Genomic DNA, 17,103 nt, shown 5'->3' with positions numbered 1-17,103 from the left:
ATGCAGAAGGCCTATGGCTGAGGCATGCTGCAAAACTGTTTTGGTTGTTGGTTAAACACAACCGTTTTAAAAAGCCACCAAAAGCAATCCACAAACATCCTAGCATATTATGCGTTGCAACGGACACAAGGCATACAATAGTGAAAAAGGAGCAAGCATACAACCAGAACCACACAGCAAGCTCCCAAAGTAGTGGCTAAAGCACTGCAGAAGGCCTATGGCTGAGGCATGCTGCAAAACTGTTTTGGTTGTTGGTTAAACACAACCGTTTTAAAAAGCCACCAAAAGCAATCCACAAACATCCTAGCATATTATGCGTTGCAACGAACACACGAGAAAACGATTCCCAAACGTCAGAACACACATTTGCTCAAAATGAAATATAAAATAAAAATAAAATTACTTACCGGAGGCAAGGGGCGTTTGCTGAGGAACCTCCTCTGGCTCCCCAGGAGCGATGGCCATTAGGTCCAGCGTGACCATGGCCGCGGCTCGTTGCTGGACGGGGGGTGGAGGCCGAAAGCTGGACGAGGTGCCCTCGCCGGGATCCTCCTCAGCGGGTGGTTCCTCGACCGGGGCAGCCGGCTTCCGAACCACCTTAAGGCTCCTCCCGACGCGCTTCGGCCTGCCGGCTCCTTCCCCGTCGCCGTACAGCGGGCGCTGCTCCTCAAAGTAGGGGCAGGTCACCTTCTCGTTGCCGGAACCCTTATTATGGTTCACGGCACGCATGTACTCCGCCCGCATTGTTTTAGTTTTGGACCGGCATTCAAGGCCGGTCCTGTTGTGGCCCAGGGCACGCATCTTGATGGCCACTTGTTCGAAGACCTCCCTATTCCTGTGCGAGGACTGGAAGGCGTCCTGGATTTTCTCTTCCGAGAAAATCGCGATCAGGTCCCTGATCTCCGCGTCCCTCCAAGTTGGCCCACGGCCGGTTGCAGGGACGGACGAGGCTTGCGAAGAGGATTCCATGGTGCTTTCGCTAGTAGCTGAGCAAAATGGAGGTGCGAGGTGCAGGGTGCAACGGATCATATACCTTCCCGCACACAAAGACAAAGGGACTAGCCGGCTCCTGATTGGTGGAAGGCAGTAGGGGACACGCACATTGGCCACATGAGGTCACATGTCACGTTCAAAACTCCTCGCGCGGGAACAGGATCTGCTCCTAATGGCCAGATTAGCGCCTTTTGTTTGACTTCTCGCATGCGCTGATTCGTCCACACGCGGGAAGAGCAGTTTGAACATGCAGCGGGAGCCATTTTACTGAAATGTCCGCCATTACAAAAACGCATGCCGGTGTAAAACCGGGAGCAAGTGCAGCGGTACTCGACAGTTCCCCAATAATATTCACCAACCAAAGCATAAATCAATGACATGTAACTGGCGAACGTTCGTTGGCACGCTCAGCGGAAAGTTTTTTAAAATGAACGGTGGACGGCGACTCCGCTTTCCGGAGGTCTAGCCGCCAATGGACGGGGTTGTCCACACCCAAGCACAACCACGCACCCGGAACTACACAAAGACCCACTACACATAAACCGCCCCTCATGCTAGAATCATTTCTATTGAACCCCTCTAAGCTAAACAGGAGACTGCGAGCGGCGAACGTTCGTTGGCACGCTCAGCGGAAAGTTTTTTAAAATGAACGGCGGACGGCGACTCCGCTTGCCGGAGGTCTAGCCGCCGATGGAAGGGGTTGTCCGCACCCAAGCACAACCACGCACCCGGAACCACACAAAGACCCACTACACATAAACCGCCCCTCATGGTATCACCTCGAATCATATCTATTGAACCCCACTAATCTAAACAGGAGACTGCGAGCGGCGAACGTTCGTTGGCACGCTCAGAGGAAAGTTTTTTAAAATGCTCCCCGTACGTTGACTCCGCTAGTACTGGCCGAAAGTAGACGGGGTTTTAAGCTTTGGGCAAATGTTTGGAACGTGACGGTGTGTGCCACTGTGCTTTTGAAAAACTCTTGTGGTGTCCGGGCAGAATTTCAGAAAGTGATCGTGCTTGAAAGCCAGTCGCTGTCTCGTTGCCTCGTAGATCCCCGCTCGCTCGGAGAAAAAAAATGGCGGACAGTTCGCCGGAAGTTAGGAGGAAAGGCTCGGGAGGAGGGACTTTGAAGAACCCGCAACAATGGTAACGCACAAGTCTGTGGCGCTATTGTCGCAGATTGGTTGCAGGAGTGTATCGCTATCCGGAGGGTGAATCCACTTTTCTGGATTCCCCTGAAAGCGCTACAACGAAGCGCTTTTTGCGGGTCGGTTGCAGGACTGTTGCAGATTGTGTACGACGTCGTGGGTTATGGCAAATTAGTAGCGTTTCCAATTGGCAACCATCCTGCTACTTTGAAGCCGTGCGAAATGGCCCTATGAATTTGCCCTGGGGAAAAAATCAACACTTTTCATATTTGAGTTTTCCTGATTCAGTGAAACCCAAATCAACCAAATCACATTGATTTGAGCTTGACAGATTCAGAAAACTTAAACTGATTCCATGGAATCAGCAGACAGGCAGCTGATCCTCCTGCAGAGAGAAGCCTCCTTGAGGATCAGCTGTTTGGTGGTTTGGAAGACATTTAAAGGGACCTAGGTCCCATTAAATGCCTCTAGCATGGCCCTTATCTAACACGCACTTCATTTTGAAGCCTGGTTGAGGTCAGATATACTTTCTTAGAGCTCTTCACTCAGCCAAAACCAACTTGCTGATGATCTCTGGACCCAGAGCGCTGTGCTTGACTTTGATCTGAGCCAGGGCCTTTTTGGCCTTGCCTCCAGCCTGGTGAAGTGAGTTGCTGGCTAAAGTGTGAGCCCTCACAGAGTGTCCTAAGTTCCAGAGAGTTTGCAAGATGGCACTTAGGGTTGGGGGCTTCAGCTGCTGAAACAGCTGTTTGCGCCCGAAGCAGCCAGCACCACGGTGTGGGGGGAGGGGTAGCACGGGTGCCAGCATGCCAGTTGGTGCACACATGCAGGTGCACCTGTATATATGCCCTGACTGGGATGCTGGTGCCCACGCTGCACTTCTACCCTGAGCCGCGACGCTGGCTGCTTCACGTGCGATCGGCTATTTCAGTGGCTGAAGCACCCAATACTAATGGCACTCTTCCACCAGACATTTGGTTGAGGCCAAGAACCACCATCACCATAAAACTGCCCCCCACCGGCCCCCTCCCTCACCATCCTCCATTTCATATTTGGTTGACAAACTGCAACCATCTTTAATTTCCAGGCATACGGGGAGAGTTTAACCTATGTCCTGGACTCAACAAGGACATAGGTTTTCTATCTCACTATGTATGAGATCCACATTCCTCACCATTTATTTTATTTGGGACCATGTGACTGTAAGATGATGGTAGTGATATGTAATGGAATTTTTAGTTTAACTCCCTGTTCTTGGGATCAGATCGTTGCCAGCACAGCAATTCACTTGCCGGAATGTTTCACACTTGTATGGAGAAAGATGGGGCAAGCAGCAAATGATGGGGTAAGGAGTCGTTGATCACTGAGATAGATAGTTTTATTTCTCCTATGTTTTTGTGAACTACAACTGACTTCGGGGGGACTGATTGGCTGTTTTGACAATGAATTATTATATGGTTGTATTCGGATGTGTGACATAGTTCAGTGGTCCCCAACCTTTTTATCACCGGACCACTCAATGCCGGGGACCACTCACCGGGAACCACTCAACACCTTTTACTGAGGCCCGGTGGGGGGGTAGTTTACTCCTCTACTCTCAACCACGGCCCTAATGCTCTCTGATCACGATGGTAATGTTTAAACATCCCTTCAAAATAAGACACAGACATGCCACAACAATGAAGTGTGTTGTAAAGGGCTGGGGAGGATGAAGTAAAGAGCCGGGGGGGGGGAGAAGACGTCCTTCGGGGCCCACCTCCAATTAGTCGAAGGACCACATGTGGTCCGCGGCCCACAGGTTGGGGATCGCTAACATGGTTTACTAATGTTAACATAATTAATTTTTGCTGTATATTCCAGCTGTCATGTAGGGAGTTCTAAGTCTGAAGAAAAGTGCTTGCACTCGAAAGCTCACGCCTTGAATAAATCTTTGTTGGTCTTAAAGGTGCTACTGGACTCAAAACTTGTTGTGGAAGTTGCCCTGAGACCGTAAGGAGAGGGGCAGCCTATAGATTGAAATCTAAGTAAATTATACTGCATGAGCTGGTCTGACCATGCTGATGTGTGACACTTTACAGTGCCATTGACTGGACAGACATATAACTTGTGTCAATCACTGTTAATAATTTTATAATGTACAAAGCAGCTGGCAACAGAACATTAAATACTAAAAGGATTTCACATTTATTAACAGAGACCATTTTCTTATTTAACCCGAGTCTTGCTGATGCTGTTCTTTTCTTTTACTGTGTACTTTTCATTTAATATGGGGACACTAGAATGTTGCCAGGTTGTAATATTGAACTTCAGTCTATAAAAAGCTACGCTGAACAAAATGTAGGTTTTTTCCCTAAAAGAATTGCTGCAAAAAAAAATGTCTAATATGGATTTTTTTTTTGCATGGATAAGCATTCAACAAAATTCTTCCTGGAAGAACAAGAAAGAAGAAATAGAGCTGTTTTTCCTTGATTTAATGACAGGTTGTCATCTAGCCAAATTTGAACACTTTTCCCTTTGATTTCCATGGAGGAAACCTAAGCATCTGCTGTACTCATTCTTGAAAATCAATGAGATGCAATGCTTAAATCGGGATTGCCAAAAACTGAGACACAATAAGGGCTATTGGTATATGCTTCATACCAGGGGTATGGCAGGGGCTCCTGGGAACGCTGGCAGGGGCTCCTGGGAATTGTAGTCCATGGACATCTGGAGGGCCACAGTTTGACTACCCCTGCTTTATACCCTCTACAAGATTTATAATGTGCCACATTCTTGTAATGGAATCTTCACCTGACAAGTGTAAAGGCTAGAAGCAATACAAGTGGGAAACTGGGACACTTTCAGAGACACAGATCAGATGGGAGAAAGCTAAAAAAAAAAAGAGCTAAACAGAGAGGCAGAAGTCTGAACTCCTCTTACAGTCAGCTAACAGGGGTTTATCTATGTAGCCCTCATAACACATGCTGCAGGAAAGCTCCAGAATTGGGAGTCACGCAGCCTGCCAGAAAGTGCACGCATGGAGAGCTTGCACACATGCTACTGGCACTGAAAAGAAAAGGAGAATAAAGTGACCAGATTGTCACACTTTTGGAGGGACATCTGGGGGTAGCTGGAAAATTGTACTTGTGTTGAAATTTTAAAAAATATATTACAATACTATTTTTGCATTCTATGCATTCTATGAAACTTTTTGTTGCTCCATATAGACCAAATTTTTAATCAAGACCCCCCCCCCCCCAGTCAATGGTGTCCTGCTTTACCGATGTTAAAATCTGGTCACCTTATTATAATTGTTTCCTGAGCTTCCTCTGCAATATGCAGGGTTTTGTTGGGCATATGATAGATATGCCCTTAGTTAACCTGGGGAGAAATTGGCACACACCAGACCAGTCTAATGCTTCACATGAACTGGCAATCCTGTTACAAAATCCTGTGTAAAGTGCATGAACGCGGCTGCATGTGCCCCCTAAAATGCTCTGTTAGAACACACTTGAAAATCACAGTTGTTTAACTTTTCAGACTAGCTCCCAAACTACATCAGGACTAGATGGCTTGTATGGCCCCTTCCAACTCTATGATTCTATGATTCTATGATTAAATGTACTTGGCTTGGTAGCTTCCTCTGGAACCCATCTAATTCAGGGAGGAGAAAATTGTGGATGAGTTAATCATTCGAACCATACACGTTTTCTACTGTTGGCATTTGCCAATGATGTGGAGAATGGCTCCAAATTATCTTCCATTATAATTTGATTGCATTATGTTAGCTGGGAGAAGGCAAGTGTATGCATTTTCATTCTAACACAGGCATCTATTGTAGTCTGGAACAGGATAGCATTATATACGTAGTCCTTCAGAAATCCAATACAACGCCATAACACAACAATCTCAAGGTCTCCAAGCATTAATGTTCTTCAAAGGCATCTCTTTCACAGTGCTACACAGACAAGAGATTAGTTCTGGGACCTGCTGGAGAACATTTTAAGTATCAGATTATTTTTAACGAGTATTAAAAGTGTTAACGCTTCTACTGACATGAACAAGGGATTAAAAAAATATAAAAAACCCTTTAAGTACTGAAGACGGGCCTGACAGTCTGCAACAATGGTTCTAATTAACTTGCTTAAAAGACAAGGTTGTATCCGATGACAGACCCTCATGTTTCCCTGGTTTGAAGGCTTCAAAGAACAAAGCTGCCTTTCAAAGAAAGAAAGCTGCCTGCATCAACATCCTGATCCTGGGAGAGAAGCAAGCACAAGCTATATGTGATCTATTATGCTGAAATACATACTTTTTTCGCTGCAGGAGCCAAACTCCAAAAAGGCACCAAGTAATCTTATGGTTACCTTCAGAGGCCCTGCTTCAGGTGCACCCACCATCTTAGGCAAGGTAGATGGTAATCAAAGAAAGGGCCTTTCTCAGCTGTAACATCACAACTACAGAATTCCCTCTCCAGAGAGATTGGTTGGACCCCTTCCAACACAGTCTTTCCCCAGCAGCTGAAGATTTTTCTTTTTTAGCTGATGTTTGCTCACACTCACATTGATCTTCCTTCTATGGTTTATGTGGTTTTTAAAAATTTGTTCTTATTTTCTGTGTTTGTAGCTTCTTTTAATGTTTTTATTGTTTGTTGCTTTGGGAAACCTAAGTCAGGTGGGAAGGTGACCTACAATATTTTGAGCAGATAAAGACAGGAGAGAGAAGCTAGCCAATGAGATGTTTGGTCTGCACCCTCCTAGCTGCTTCAAAGAGCTGGAAGAATAAGATAAGGATGACTGTTTATAAGTAGATATCAAGGGGGTTGCAAGTGGTATGAAAACCCTCTGCAGATCCAGCTGAGATTGAAGCTGCCTTTAGCAGATCCCTAGCCTGTCACTTGACTTCAAGAGAATGTAGCATGAAAGGGTTTACTGTAGTTCCTTGTAAGACTGAAGATATCTAACATTTCTCAAAAAGCATCCTGCCTTTTTAAATACCTGATCACTAAAGATGGCCCCAAGAAATGTTGATTTGTGCAACATTTAAGCCTCTTTAAATATCCCTGTTGTTCTGAAGAGCATTCCCGGTGGCTAGATACACACCCACCTTTCTTTATTCATAAGCCATTATGAATGTTCCCATCTTTCCTTTTTGACTGGCATTAACATAAAGCATACTCATCTCTTTTTTATTAAAGAAACAGTCCATGCATTTACATGATTATTGCTATTTACATTCTGTTTTTCTTCATCAGGCTCATTATGGACTGTGGAAGAGAGTTAATTTATATTAGATAGAGCACTCGGGTAATCAGTGGGTATCTCTTACGCATTGTTCCCTTTTTCAACATACCATACTTAGAAGCCAGGCTATCCTTCCTGATGGAATGGTAAGTTTCACCCGAAATATGAAAGCAAGAGTCTCATTCAAGATACAGAGGCACCCATAATGACAGGCCCCAAAACCACTGGACTCACATCATTGCTGATCCATGATGTTCTTGTGGTAACCTGGCAAATTAATTTTACTCTGAAGGGTCATAAGCCAATGAGCCCCAGATAGCTCACTACCACACTTGTTCCAGGGAGATCCCTCTCCTTTCATAAAAGGCAGCAGCAGCGACCTGTGTGGTGCAGTGGTTCAGAGTGGTAGGTTTGATTCCCCACCCCTCCACATGCACTCAGCTGGGTGACCTTGGGCTCCTCACAGCCCTGATAGAGCTGTTCTGACCGAGCAGAAATATCAGGGCTCTCTCAGCCTTACCTACCTCAGAGGGTGTCTGTTGTGGGGAGAGGAGGGGAAGGCTATTGTAAGCCACTTTGACACTCCTTCGGGTAATGAAAAGCAGGGTATAAACCCAACTGTTCTAACACACCATGTATGTATACCTCGATATTAATTGACAAAAATTCAAATGGAATCCTTTCTTTTAATACACTGTTCTGCATTTAATCCCCCAAAATGGGAAAATCTATAATCTCTGACTATGCATCTGGTCCAATCTGCTTTCAATAGCTGCCTTCAATGAGGGTAACCACAGGGGAAAGAGACAGAACTAACGTATCTAAGGGATATGAGCATCTCCCAAATACAAGACTCCATTATTCCTTGCTAAAAAGGACTGTCCTCATAGACATAGACTTGATTCTAGTCACTGTAAGGTCTCTGCTGGCTTGGAGAGGCTTTCTGAGCACTTGTGAGCCCTGTTTGCTTGCTGGTCCATTCTTTACATTAGTCTTGTGATTGCCTTTCTGCCAGTTTTGCCTTTGCTTTCTGAAAGACAGGCAGCGTAGGAGGAGTCCAGGGAAAGGCTAGCTACATTAAATACCCCTCTCTGTGTTAAATGAAATACTTTCATTTGCTTGTACCCGCAGGAAAGTAAGCAGAGAAACAGGGGCAATTGGTCAGGTGAGTCAGGGGCAAATGGTCTCCCTTCAAACAAAAGGCAGTGCACAGTCAAGGGCCGGATCTGTTCCCCTCCCATGCCTTAAACCAAAGTTGAAGCATTTTTACACTGGCCTACCTGAAGAAACCTGACATATATGTGTATCCCAATGAGGGGCTGGCTGCTTTGTCTTTAAAAACATAGGCTACATCCATACCCACACTGGATATTGTGCTACCCTTGTGCTATTAATATCATTCACCTCTGGGACTATTTCATCCTCACAGAAAAATCAAGTTGCAAATTATTACTATAGTGCAAACCATTAATACTACAGTTGCCAATTATCGCTATATTGCAGCCTTTCTCAACTTTTTCTTTTGAGAAACCCCAGAAGTGCTATGATTATGCAGAACAGGGTTGGGAAACATAACTGTGTACACGCCTACCCATGATCCCTCCCTTTCCCATCCCTTCCAGGAAATCCTTCCAAGGCCCTTAAAAAAAAACAAGAGTTTCACAAAACCCTGGTTTAGAAAGTCTGCTACAGTGCAATGACAGCATAGTACCCACTCACACACATATGCCCTACAACAGGGGTAGTCAACCTGTGGTCCTCCAGGCGCTGGCAGGGGCTCATGGGAATTGTAGTCCATGGACATCTGAAGGACCACAGGTTGACTACCCCTGCCCTACAACATTGCTCTACTTCTGTTTAACCCTACAGATTTGTGAAATACAAGGTGTCCGGCAAAAAAGGAAGAACACACGATACACAACAATCAGACTGGTGCATTTATAAAGCAAACTGGCTTAAATGTACAATGATGCGTGCCGATCTATTTCATTGGTCTATGTAAAGATAATTTAGTGTTCTATTCTGGTTATAAAGAACAACAGGAACATCAACTGCTACCTATGAAGCTATTGTTCTCTGAAGTAGACTTTATATTACTATTGATTCAGCACTCCTATGATGAGTGTGCCATGCGCTAATATATTGACATTTGTCCATGATTAAGTCTAACAAGGAAATCTAGGAAATACAAGATGGATAGTTGGTTTTGATGCACTGTTACTGCTCAGAAGAAAAATACAATCAAAATGATTGGACGGGGATAGCACAGATTGACAGCCCAGCACAAGTAGCTTGGGCTGTGGGGGTTATCATGGCATATTTAGGCAGGAGTAGGATAGGTCCTGCAAATTACACTAGGACATGGAGTAAGATTTGCGCCCCAGGCTGCCTCTCCTGCATTGTGGTTGCTCCACAGCTAAATGGACCACAGAGGAAAAGGGCACGTGGGAAATGGCATCTAATCACATACTGTGGACTTCATTAGTTGGCACCTTTACCAAATGGATTGATTCCCACTGGATTAAATCTGGATAGGAATAGGCAGAGGCCAATAGATTTAATCCATTGTTAACATTAGCTGAGGTCACATTCAGCTGGCTATGCCAAAGTCCTAGAGAAAGAGCAAAGCAATGCCGTTTCTGTATTCAGATAACATGCTAGAAAAAATAGGGGCTTTTTGCACGGCTTCAAAATAGCACAATGGTTGCTAATTGAAAACGCTACTAATTTGCCTTAACGCACGACGTCGTAGACAATCTGCAACACTCCTGAAACCAATCAGCAAAAAGCGATACACTCCTGCAACCAATCTGCAACAGTAGCGAAAAAGACCTGTGCGTTCCCATTGTTGCGGTTTCTTCAAAGTCCCTCCTCCTGAGCCTGTCCTCCAAACTTCCGGCGAAGCGATCGCCATTTTTTTTCCCCGAGCGAGTGGAGATCAACGCACCGGCGAGCCTCCGTTTAGCCAGTGAGGCTTCCCAGGCTGCAGTCCCTCCTCAGAGCTGTTTACAGTCACAAGAAGCCCGCAGAAGCCCGTTTGCTGATGTATTTTCCCTTTATTTTTCACACTGTTTCAGCTGAAAATCGCGCCCGTGAGGGGGGGGGGGAGGGGGGGATTTTTTTTTCCACTCCGAGGCAGCGTGGCCACGATCAAATGACAGCTCAAACAGAGGCTTCCCGGCTTCAGTCCCTCCCCTTCAGTCACTAAGCACACACATTTCACACACACATTTCACACACACATTTCACACATTCCATTCAGCCGAAAATCGGGCCCGTGAGAGGGGGGGGGGATTTTTTTTTTTCACTCTGAGGCAGCGTGTTAACGATCAACCGATCAAATGACAGCTCAAACACCCCAGGCAGCTGGATGGGTCTCTCCGTTGCAACGAATCTACCCAGATTCGTTACAATGGGTCTGTTTTTTTTTTTAAAAAAAACCTTCCTTAAAGGGAAAGGGGCTGTTTGGGAGCATGCTAACGGCTGCCCATTGGCTGCTTGACGGCCAGGGGCGGGACGAGCTTGGCAATAGCGCTTCCTTTCTAGCGATTTCTGCCGAGACCGGAAGCCTGTGGGAAACGCTAAAAAACGCAACTGATTCCACTACAAAGGCAGGTATGCATAACGACGAATTCCACTATTTTAAATGGCGATTTTTCATTCCGCAAACAATTTGCAACAAAGATCCCCATGCAAAAAGGCCCATAGAGTCAGCTCCATCATTGTCTTCTCTTCCTATGAGCCATGAGCAAGCAGCAGATGTTGGGCTGAAAAACATCTGCCCAAAGTTTTTCAATCTGCACCATTTCAGGCCATCAAGAGGGATGCCCACACTAACACCAAGAGGCCCATGCAGGCTATGCATGGTTTTCAAGCAAGTCTAGTCACATATGAGGGAGGAATCCTGGTATTTCCTGACCAAAGTCCTCTAAAAATAGCCCAATGTCAAGTAGCCAGTAGCTTCTGCCATGATTTTCTTGACCAAACTCCCAGAGCCCCCTTCAGAAACTTGTCCTGAAGTTGCCTTGTTCTTTCCTCTGCCCTTTTGTTCTCAGGCTCTTTTGTTCCCCTGCTCCCTATCATGTGCCCAGTGTTTCTCTTCCTTCCTGGAGGTGTATATATATATATACTAGTAAATAAGCCCGCTGCAGTCTGAATGCAGCGGGCGCTAGCAGGGCTCGCGAGTCTGGCGGGTCATCCCGCGGCGTGGCCTACCTCTTAGTTGGAGCAGGAGGCGAGGTCGCAGTCTAGGGTCCGGGTCTGTGGCTGCGGGCGTAGGCGGTGAGGCGATCAGTGGCGGCGCTGGGTGCAGTGCCGCAAGTGTATCCTGAGGGTCCGAGGCTGGGTGGGCCATGTGCGTGCGGGTCAGGGTCTGGTGCTGGAGCCGTGGGCGTTGCTGTGGCCGGCCGCTGCTGCGGCGGGTGGCGGCGCGGGCCGCTCCCGGCCGTATGGGCCGGGGCTAGGTGTCTCGGAGGCGGAGGCAGTGGCAGGGCCGTGGTGGCTGGCCATTCCTGGGCATGCTGTGAGGCAGCAACCAGCCGGCTGGAATGCGAGAGAGGAAATGGTGGCGGCATGCAGGCAAGCTGGAAGGGGAGCGGGTCGGGAGGCGCATTGCGCCTCCCAATTAGTCAGTCTGGCGGCAAGGGACCAATTGCGAGCCGCATGCAGTCCCTTCTGGGGTTATTTTCTGGGGGCACTACTGGAGCGGCTGGCAGCCGAGCTCAGGTGCCTGCAGAAGCAGCAACAGTGGTGCCCCCCCAGCCAAGCTGCTTGCCCTGCCGCAACCTCTGTGAAAGAGTCATTCGACCCCCAAAGGGGCCCCAACCTCTAAGTTGAGAACCACTGTGCTCGGGGTTCTGCTGTTGGGCACTATTAGGGAGGCATACAGTTCTGCTGCAGTTCTGCTCCAGTACATTGCCCTGGTTCTTCTGTCTCCACAGAAATGCCCCCCACCAGTTTCTCCTTTAGAGATTGTCTGATGAACTTGATCCTGTGGGGGTGGCATGGCCACAATGGAACTGGTTCTGCTGGGCAGCATTGCACTGGTCCTGCTGCTGGGCTGGCCTTACAAAAATGCCTCCCCTTCACTTTTCATTGCAGAGATTCTCTGGGACATTCTGCTTGCCTTCTCTCCCTCCACCATAGGAAACAATGGAGGATGGGAGCACCCTCTTTGGGGTACCCATAGTGTTCCAATCTTTTTGAAACTTGGAGCTTCTTTTGGGAGGAGGCTCCAGCAGCAGTGCTGCCAATTTGGTGCCTCTATTTCAAACTCCCCCACCAAACCACTAAATAGCCTTAAACTAGATTTCTCATTGACTTTAATGTCCCCTTAGGGCAGGGGTGGCCAAACTGTGGGTCTCCAGATGTCTATGGACTACAATTCCCATGAGCCCATTTTAGCCCATACTGGCAGGGGCTCATGGGAATTGTAGTCCACTGACATCTGGAGAGCCACAATTTGGCCACCCTCATCTTAGGGTATATGGGAGCTGATTTGGGAATCCCAAATGTTTCTGTATCAAAAGTCAAATCAATTCAACTGTAGTGGTTCCTAGATCTAGCTAGAGAATCACGATTCAGTTAAAAACGCAAGAAGAAAACCCAATTCCACATTGATTCTGTGTTTTTTGTTTCAGTTTGCCTGACCCGAATGCACCCCCATAATCAGCACTGCAAGGCAGAGAATTAGTCAAGTTAATAGTGTTTTATCTCAACCATTGCAAGTATTCTAAAGCATTAATCAAGTTACAATCTATTTTTAACTTACACAATTAACTCTCACTTTATTTGCTGGACATGTTTGCCAATAGCATCCTTGTGATGGGTGGCAGGTTGATATAGCTAATGTGTTGACTTTTGACTTTTCGGCTAAGCATACCTTAAAGAGAATTTTCAGTGGTTATGCAATGCCATTTATCCCTCGGGGCTTGTTTGATGTTCACTTGTGGTCTTTGCTTTGACTAGCTGGGAATCTAACAGCAGCTGCACGCCTTCGTGATTCCAAATCTGTTTATTCCCATGGGTGCACTGCCAGCTACAAAAACACTACTTAGATTTGTTCATTTGCAGGCTGGCACTTAGAAATTGCACTCAGAACACTTTGAGGTCCACTCCACAGTGAAAGGTGACACACACAGTCTCTGTTTTACTATCCTTCTCATCCTTTCAACAGCGGGAGATATTCATTTACCGCGCAGCATTTATCCCCGGAAAGACAGTATTCATCGTTGCCCTCTCTGGTATAGTTACCAAAGCAATTCTTTCCGTATGTCTGGGCTTAATCATGTCTGTTTACTGAAAGAAGGCATAATGCAGTGAATAAGAGGCACAGCTACAAATCACTGCATTGCAAGGTGAACATCGTGTTTACTTGAATTGCTAGGTGGCCTTCAGCCAGACCCAGTCTTTGACCTTAGCCATTACAGGGATAACGCAGGATCCCTGTAAGGATTGCAATAACAGCAGAAGAAAGAACCTACCCTCGGCTATAACTAACAAACAATTTAACAGTGAATAAAAGGGAACATACAGTTTATCTTATCTCTTCTTTTAACAGTAATCCAACAACCAAAATGGACTCTAAATTTGTACCGTTTTCAATGTAGCATTTCCATCAGTAATTGTTTCCTCCTATTACTATTCTATTATTATTCTATTACTATCCTATTACTATTCTATGAGCATAAAGTCATCATGTGAGTGCCCTGCATAGTACAGGGGGTTGGACTAGATGACCCATGAGGTCCCTTCCAACTCTGTTATTCTATGATTCTATGGAATGTTATTGTTCCTTTGGTATTATTTATTTTATTTAATTAATTAATTAATTAATTTTTTTATCCAACAATTATGTGCTGAGGATCTAGTCCTTCAGTAATTCTATAATCTATTATTCTCCACTTACATACACATTTTGGCCAATTTATGAGAAGGAAGGACTCCCTGGAGAAGAGCCTAATGCTAGGGGCGATTGAGGGCAAAAGAAGAAGGGGACGACAGAGAATGAGGTGGCTGGATGGCATCACTGAAGCAGTCGGTGTGAGCCTGGAGGATCATTGTCCATGGGGTCGTGATGGGTCAGACGACTTTGCACCTAACAACAACAGCATCTATCTGTCTGTCTGTCTGTCTGTCTATCTATATGCATACATACACACACATATACATATACATATGCATATGCATATGCATATATACATACATACATGCATACATGCATACATATAAACTACAAGTACATATAAACTACAAGTACAACAATATAGGCTAGATATCAGGAAAAAGTTTTTCACAGTCAGAGTAGTTCAGCAGTGGAATAGGCTGCCTAAGGAGGTGGTGAACTCCCCCTCACTGGCAGTCTTCAAGCAAAGGTTGGATACACACTTTTCTTGGATGCTTTAGGATGCTCTGGGCTGATCTTGCTTGAGCAGGGGGTTGGACTAGATCAGTGGTCCCCAACCTGCGGGCCGCAAAGGCCTTGGCGCCGGGCCACGGCTCCTTCTTCCCTCCCCCCCGAAGCGAGAAGCTCGCCAGGCCGCAAGCAAGCCCGGCAAGCTTCTTATTTCGGGAGGGGAGGGAAGAGAAGCTTGCCGAGCAGCAAGCTAATTGGCTGCTTTAGCGGCCGATTTGCTGGCGGCCTGGAGGGGCTGGGAGGGGGAGCCGCGGCCGCCGGCATAGCGTTGGCGCAAACGTACATGCGCGGACTGCCGGGCGCAAACGCGTGTGCGCAGCAGTCCGCGCATGCGTGTTTGCACTGGGGCTGCCGCACGTGCGCGGGCCCCCGGGCCGCCCTCTCCCCCCACTACGCCGCAGCGGCCCGCAGCGGCCGAAAGCTTGCGGACCGCTGGACTAGATGGCCTGTATGGTCCCAACTCTATGATTCTATGATTTTATGATATACATACATATACATATACATATACATATACATATACATATACATATACATATACATATACATATACATATACATATACATGATTATGCATATGTATATGTATATGTATTAGTTGTTGGATTACTATTAAAGGAAAAGATATTTTCACCTTTATTCATTGTTAAATTTTTTAACTTTTAGTTATAGCCTAGGGTAGGTTCCTTCTTCTGCTGTTATATTCATTTTGAACCGTCCTCTTTTTGTGGTGTACTCTCAATAGGATTACAATAACATGCAGTGCTATCATTTTTTGCTGCTGCTTTTTTTCTTTTTTTTAGCACTCTGCAAGTGATGTAGATGGTTTTCGATCTAGGTCATGGTTCTGGGAACCAAACACTTGACCAAACATCTGACACACTATTAATTGTATTTGATTGATGGTAGATAAAAATGTTTACTATGCATGTGCCATACCTCTAGTTGTTTAAAGAGCACACAGTAGCCCGTAGTCTGCTGATTACAGATCACTTCAAATGCTAGTTTTTCCAAACTGCCTCCTGGAGGTACTTTTCTGGGGGCCAAGCAACCTTGAATATCTCACAACAAAGAACACCACTTATTGGCATACTGTGCATTTTCACCCCCTTCAAAAATGGGACAAAGCAACCATGGACAGCTCCAAGTTTCACCTAGTGCAGCCTTTTTCAATCTTTCGACCATATTTGTTCAGGTTTCAAGGAACCCCAGAGGTGGTGACATACCCCTTCAAAGAAGTGGGCACAGAAGTAAGATGCAGGAGCCAGACAATCAATCGATCGATCACTTTTTCTCCCTTGTGGAGAAAAAGACTAGGCCTGTACAGCAACAGAGGAAGTGGGTTCCAGTGACATCTAGTGATGTCTGTGCCAATCCAAATTTTTGGAAAAGGCCACATAACCATGGGGGAATTTCGTGTAGCGCAGACTCCCCAGAACCCTGTCTGGGAGTCTCTGCTCTACTGTCATGCACACCCCATGCAAGCAAAGAGTGTGACCAAGACCCTGTCGGGTGTCAGAAGTCTAATTATCCGTGTTTATAGAACAACTGATAAAATATATTATCTTCAGATCCTGCATCCAACCAGAGGAGGGTCCACACAAGACTATTGTTTTATACTTCCAAAGGAAATACAGATGCCCCTCACCAACCCTCATGCACACAGGATCGATTACAACATACAACAAAGTTGTGTCATCAGCAGATATCATCTTGATGAGTCTTGTTTTGAAATGGATCTTTATTACTCAAAGATCTTTATTACTTTATTCCCTGTCTGTGTCTGTCTGTCCGTCAGTCCGTCTACCCAACCCCCACCCCCCACCCACCCACATCGCCTCTCCTGGTACATATGGTGGTTTGTTTTTTAAAAATTGCATTCCAAAAAGCCTATCTGGTTACCCAAATATGGCCAACTGAGATCATGGCTGTTTTCCAGGTGGCTACCCACCCTGTCCCAGCACAGCACATGACATCTTCACTGAATTTTCAAGGGAAAGTTTCTGCATGGTCTTCAAGCACTCGTTTCTGCCCCATCCTTTTTTAGTGCTATTTATTTCAGGATCAGTCTGCCTCTTAATCAAGCATCACTCACTGTCTCCTTGACTGCTCTTTACCTCTTCATCTTGACAACACCGTTTCATCTCCTCTTTTGCTCTTCCATCAGCCAGCTGTTTCTGGCTCCCGTTAATCTCACTCTCTCTTTCCATATCGCTAGCGATTACATATGTCCCTAACGTAGCATATCCAATGTTGCATAAGATAAATATGGTTACATTTTTCATTTTAATCTTCTCTCATCTTTTTTCCAGGAAACTTTTTT

At 46.0% G+C, this 17,103-nt stretch overlaps 1 long non-coding RNA gene across 1 annotated transcript in view; it reads right to left on the bottom strand.

The window, feature by feature from the left end:
• LOC143842691 (uncharacterized) overlaps positions 1-17,103 on the bottom strand; it is an 87,299-nt gene that overhangs the window by 29,916 nt on the left and 40,280 nt on the right. The gene's annotated exons all lie outside the window — the stretch shown is intronic.

This window comes from Paroedura picta, chromosome 8 (genome assembly GCF_049243985.1).
Source record: "Paroedura picta isolate Pp20150507F chromosome 8, Ppicta_v3.0, whole genome shotgun sequence".
In the NCBI taxonomy this organism is placed as follows: domain Eukaryota; kingdom Metazoa; phylum Chordata; class Lepidosauria; order Squamata; family Gekkonidae; genus Paroedura; species Paroedura picta.
This window is presented reverse-complemented; position numbering and strand designations above follow the sequence as displayed.